The sequence below is a fragment of the Engystomops pustulosus genome, chromosome 4 (genome assembly GCF_040894005.1).
Source record: "Engystomops pustulosus chromosome 4, aEngPut4.maternal, whole genome shotgun sequence".
In the NCBI taxonomy this organism is placed as follows: Eukaryota; Metazoa; Chordata; class Amphibia; order Anura; family Leptodactylidae; genus Engystomops; species Engystomops pustulosus.
Genome location: NC_092414.1, coordinates 179,130,468 through 179,137,427, shown reverse-complemented (window position 1 = coordinate 179,137,427; position 6,960 = coordinate 179,130,468).

Genomic DNA, 6,960 nt, shown 5'->3' with positions numbered 1-6,960 from the left:
ATGTCGGTGGTGCACACCCGGAGGGGTCAACATTGACCTGAAGTGCTATACTTATCTCATGAAGGCTTTCAGTGACATTTCCTTTAATTTTATCCATGACATTAATAATCATTTTGCAAATGTATTTGTGGTTATTGCATCTAAGACATTCATTTGTGTTTTATTGTAGGGGTATATCTCACAACTTGAGCTGGGGATTTGTTGACTTGCCACTTGTTACACCACCTTCTGGTCAATCCCAGTTTCTTGGCCTCTCCATGAAATCTGACCTCCCAACCTTCTTGAAAATCTGCTCTGATAGCTTGTTCCCTGCATTAAAGAATGTCTGTAACTCTATGTACCATTCCATTGGCGAGAGCCTGCAATCCCTGTGTCTGGTGATCACAACTTCTCCATCTCAAGTGGGCACTCAATTCTGTACAATGTTCTTCACATCACTGTCGGATCTTCTTAGGGACCCCTGCAATACTACCAAGACGAGTAAAGCCGTTAGATCCATCACTGTCAATTGTGCTTATGCAACATGGTATAATTCCAGCACAGTGTCACCTTCTGATGTGTCTACATGTAGTGAAAGTGATGGACAGCAGTTTATAAGCTCAGTGTGTGGAGATCAGAAGCTTCTACAACAACTCGCCAGCCAGTCCGCTAATAGCTGGCTTCTAGGATATTGTTCATACTATAGCAATCCAGACAATATGTGCCACTACGTTTCCTGGCAAGGCAATGTTGTCTCAGCTTTCTCCGTTGCCTATTGCTGGCTATATGATCAAGATCAGTTAACATCCTTTCTCTGCTCAAATCCAGATTTATTGGCTCAACTTAAAGAAAATGTGGACAATCAATGGCTTGACCCAAGCTGCCCGACTGCACCACCAACAAATATAGTCCCTACTGTACAGGGACTCTGCAACTATGACCAGTGGTATCTGGAAGTGGTAAACCCTTCTGTGGTGGCGTTCTGTGCAGAAACAGATGAGGATGCGTTTACTCAGTATGTTTGTTCATCTCCTGTGATTCTCCAGAAATTGCTCATTGACACATTTAATTCATGGGTTGCCACTCTTTGTCAATATGTTATACCAAGTCCTCCAACAAATGAGTGTAACTATACACTGTGGTACAAGATGGACAATGGAACTCTGCAACTACTTGTTGATCCAACTACAGTTGCTCATTGTAGCCAAGTAGATGAGAACCAGTTTTTATTGTATGTTTGTACCAATCCATCTTTGTTGTCTACCTTGACCAAAGCCATAGACAATAGTTGGGTTCTACAGTTCTGTATTGATCACATGTGTAATTACTCGACATGGAATTCCAGTACTCCTGATCCTTCAGCCGTAGACTTATGTTGGCATGTTGACCAAGAAAACCTAACATCTTACCTTTGTAGCCACCAAAAGGTTCTCCAGAACATTGGACTGAATGGTACCTCAAATATCTCCTGTCCTGGAAATACCACTAGCAATTACAACTGTAGTTACGACCGTTGGAATCTGTCGGTAGTAAAACCTTCAATCTTAGGTTACTGTGCAGAAGAAGATACACAGAACTTTCAGACATACATCTGTGGGAACTCATATTTTGTTTCATTACTTAAAAATAACTCAGAAATGAGCTGGGTATTAGCATTATGTAATATATCGTTATACAGTAACATCTCCAATTGTACGGATACCCTCCTTAACTTACATTTACAGTCTTGTCCTAACTGCAACAGAACTGAACTAGAAAAGTTATTTCTTTCAGTCTGCAATAACTCAAATCTAGTTCCGGTTCTGGCTCACCTCTGGAATTCATCAGCACTTCTAACCCAGTTTATTGTGTGGAATCTTTGTAATTCTTCCTCCTGGGGGGTGGTGACTCCTTCACCCTTTTTACTGTCGTACTGTTGGACATATGACAATAAAACTGTCTCAAATTTTTTATGTAATAATTTTCAGTTCTATGACAAGTTGTTACCAGATATCAATATTCTAGAAACTCCTATCTGTGACCCGAGTAAGACATGTCGGTACTCAACATGGAATTTAACAAATCCGCAGATTTCCTTGGTAAAATATTGTGCTGACTGGGATACTCAGGCCTTCATGCTGTATTTTTGTAGCAATAGCACAATTGTGAATTTTTTGAGTGAAAACTTAAATTTGACTTGGATTAAATTATCCTGTTTAGGATCCAATACATTGAATGGCTGCAATTATGAGGATTGGATCCCTGATACTAAAGGATGGATGGGACGAGTAGGCTTCTCTACTGTGTATTTATGCAGCAAAAATGATACGCTGGGCTTTATGATGAATGTGTGTAATAATTTGCGGATCCTGAGCGCCATGAGTGAAGGTCCTGCACTTACATGGACACTGAATATCTGTTACAAGTTATCTACGTCTAGTGTGTTAACACAGATGCTAATATGGGATGTATGCGACTATTCACAAACCATGACCTTCACCCCATATATGGTGGAATTCTGCTGGTCGTACGATGAGCAAAATTTCTTAAATTACCTTTGTTCCAATTTGACCTTTTACGCTCTTATCATATCTCAGCCACAAAACTTCTGGTTAAAGCCCACTTGTACGCCCCTTATCCCTACATCAGCAAGCGGAGCTCTGAATTATTCCATTGTCCAATGTCACAACCAATATTTGAATCCAACCAATCTGGACATTTCTCTGATAACGTTTTGTGCTACGTATGATCAAGGTATGTTCCTTAATGCATTCTGTAACGCAACAGTATTCCAACAAGAAAATGGAAGCTGTTCATGGGGTAATAAGTTATGTTCTTACCACAGTTGGCATGGGGCCTATGTTCATCCAGTTGTTGTGAAGGCTTGTTGGGCATCTGATCAGCTAAACTTTATGATGGGTGTGTGCTTAGACTCATCACTTTTTACTCAGTTGTCACAATACGCTGCCAATTCATGGCTCACACCAGTATGTGGAACCCAAAGTGAAAACCAGTTGGAGAACGTAGTTAATGCCCTGTGTAGATACAAGGACTGGGGGAATGTATCTTTTGTTCCTGTCTCTATAGTAGCATTCTGCAGCACTTACAATCATGAGATATTCAGACTTGATATCTGTGACGGTCAACAGGAGGCAATTTGCAACAATACCATTGAACAATGGCGGGATCAAAACCATGACTGTAGTTATGCCACGTGGGAAATCGGCTCCATTGATATCAACAAGATTCTAACGTGTTGGATCCTGGAAAAAGAAAACTTCACTACTCATGTGTGTACACAGCCGAATTTGCTTTCAAAGCTTTCCAGTGACTCAAGGAACTCATGGGTAGCTTATGTGTGTATGATTTTCAGTACATGGAATCAGACAGATACCTGTCTATCAGACAATGATAAAAGGCAGCTACAGTGGAACTGCAGTGTTGACCTCAGTGTCGTATGTCCAGTAAATGGGCTCACGTTGCTCAGTTTTCTCCCTATCGGTATCTGCTACTTACAGAATGCAGGTCTCAATGTGTCCACTCCCAGTATCACCGCAATGTACACCCAAGCTGTGGACACCACCATAGTCCTCCTCCTTCTTCTAGAAGATATGCAGATACTTAATTTATCAAACACTTCTGGGATACGAACTCAGATTCTTCAAACTATACTCAACGCGATCTCTCAAGAAACATTGCAAAAGAAACAGAAGACAGAACTTTTACAGATATTTGGGGTTGGTTCTCTTATTTTTTTAATACAATTTCATATATTGAAGAATCTGGGATTTAGTTGATAATAAGCAAAAGGGATGATATTTTAAAGTAGGTTAAAGGGGTATTCTCATCTGGGCATTCACATTCCACGTTCCATTAATCTGCCATATATAAACATTTCTTCAATTAGATGTTATTAAAAAAAATTTACCAGTGTGAAGATAATTTCTCATAAATGTAGTGATATGGTCCCTTAAAAACAAGACTAACTCCTTGGATACGGCCACCTTTGCTGGAGAGATTGCACAAAGAAACAAAAGTTTTTGGTATATGAAATATCCGGGAGTTACTGTATGTCCCACAGCCGTCCTGTGGTATATATTGCAGAATCCAGGTGATCAGGCAGGACTCTATAGCGCAAGTCGGGCCACAGCTGCCAAAATGCGAGGTGGTCGTATCCGAGGAAGCTATCTTGTTTCTAAGGGACAACATGACTACATTTATGAGCAATTATCTTCACACAGGAAATTTTTTTTAATAACATTTAATTGAAGAAATGTTTACATATGGCAAATGAATTAAATTAAATGTAAATGCCCAGATGGGAATACCCCTTTAAGCACATTATCTGCTAAATTTAGATTTTAGGTGGAAATAAATTCACAGCTTAGAGATGGATTAACCTAATCATACATCACTCTAAGTAAATGATTATGGTCCTGTGTGTATTTATTGCTTGACTAGACAATATCACTTTAATTTAGACAAATTCAAACTAAAATATAAATTATTCTTTTATTACTGAGTTGAAGTCAGATTTTTGCCAAAATTTACCATACCTCAGAATCAAGACAGGCATACCCATAACATTGGCTAAATCTAACAATGTTGGTAGACCTGGATCTAATGTATATTGAAGTCTGGTTTCTCCCTGACACAGGTTTGGGGATTTTGGATACATCCATTTGACCTCATGAAATAGGTATCATCTACCTAGAGATAATGGTTGCTCTATGAACCAGTCAGTCTGCTGCATCTTATAAAAGAAACAATCAGTGACACTTCTCCTAAAGACCATCTCTTTAATAAGACCAGATCAGATCTCAATGCAATTTTAGTAGTCTTCTGTTTTCACTAGCTATGAAGGATGGTAGATTCTGTGTAGGACCAGTGTATGAAAAAGTATATTTTTATGTTATTTATCTTCTTACAGAATACATTGCTTCTCCTCGTAGAAGAAGAACAATCACCATCTGGTTTCTGGGCCATTGTTGAGGTTGGATTTTCTGTTGCCATTGACTAGTATATAAAGATAACACTTGCTCATGTAGATACCAAACCTTCATATATTCTTTCTACCAACAGGCATTTTTTAATCTTACAGTGTCTGAATTAAAAGTGTGCATCTCCTCTCTCCAACCCAAATCTGCCCAAAAATTTATGAGAATCCTGACACAGAACTTGACATCCTTACAGGTATTGTCCAATTTGCTGATTGTTCCATTACAAAACAATGGTAACTACTGTATATAGTCCATGTTTACAACTTAATTTAATAGTGTGATTTTTTTTTTTTAGATTATCAATGAGTGGAAGTCTGGGCTCTTTTATACTTGCCAGGTTTTTTGTGGGGTTGATCCATAAATGGATGTCATGTTTTCTTGATACCCCACAATAATACAAGCTAAGGCTTTGGGTCTGTAGTGTCAAGCAATCACCTCTAAACATAGAAAAAAAAGATAGACAAGGACATTTTTGTGGGTTTTTTTTTGCTATAAATTAAAATTTTTTATTCTACTTTCACCAGCCAAATCGCTATTAAACCACAAAAAGTACCTTATATGGCCGGTTGCCTGTGTGCTAGACTAGTCTTTATAAAGGGCCAACGCTGCCTGCAGCCAGAAAAATTAAAATGCATTGTAATATGCATAAGCAATCTTCTGTTGGGTAAAATATTTAAAATAATACATTTTGCAATCGTTTTTTTGGTTTTAATGGCACTCACTTTTTGGGTAAAATTATTTTGCCTATTTATATGAGTTTAGCAACACTGTATTAGTATTTTCATGTTTTACCACTTAAACAAAAGTAATCAGTTTAAAACTTTATTGTCATATTTTGACCCTCCTGTGTAGCTGTATAAGGACTCTCATTCTGTTGTTTGTTTGTTTGTATTGTATTGTATTGTATTGTATTGTATTGTATTGTATTGTATTGTTTGTATTGTTACTATTTTTCAGACATAAAATTTTGATTCCTTTTTATTATTTTTTTAAATCTGATTTTAGCAAAAAGCTGTGCCTCAGGCATTTAGATTTTCTGTATGGTGCTTACTATACAACATGTTTTTACTTTATTCTAGTGAAAGGACATTTACTGTAATTGCAACATTTTGAAATATTTATTTAGATATAAAATGGCAAAAGGGTGAATTGAAGTTTTTTTTTTACAGACCACTGACTATAAAAATTGTAGATTCACACCAAAGGCATCAAAACTACACATGTGGAATTATATACTTAACAATAAAGTGTGAAACAACTGAAAACTTGTCTTACATTCTAGGTCTTCAAAGTAGCCACCTTTTGCTATGATTACTGCTTTGCACACTCTTGGCATTCTCTTGATGAGCTTCAAGAGGTAGTCACCAGAAAAGGTTTTCATATTACAGGTTTGCCTATCAGGTTTAATAAGTGGGATTTCTTGCCTTATAAATTGGATTGGGACCATCAGTTGTGTTGTGCAGAAGTCTGGTGGATACACAGCTGATATAGAATAGACTGTTAGAATGTGTATTATGGCTAGAAAAAATCAGCAGCTCAGATTAGAGGTCACTGCCTCAGGTCACTGCCGCACAGAGGTCTAGCAGCAGACACATCTCTACAACAACTGGTAAGAGGAGACTGTGTGCAGCAGCCTTCATGGTAAAATAGCTGCTAGGAAACCACTGCTAAGGACAGGCAACCAGCACAAGAGACTTGTTTGGGCTAAAGAACACAAGGAATGGAAATTAGACCAGTGGAAATCTGATCTTTGGTCTGATGAGTCCAAACTTTGGTCCCAACCACTGTGTTTTTGTGCTAAGCAGAAAAGGTGATTGGACTCTACATGCCTGGTTCGCACCGTGAAGCATAGAGGTAGAGGTGTGATGGTGTGGGGGGCTTTGCTGGTGACACTGTTTGAGTTTTATTCAAAATTGAAGGTATACTGAACCAGCATGGTTACCACAGCATCTTGCAGCGGCATGCTATTCCATCCAGTTTACGTTTAGTTGGACCATCATTT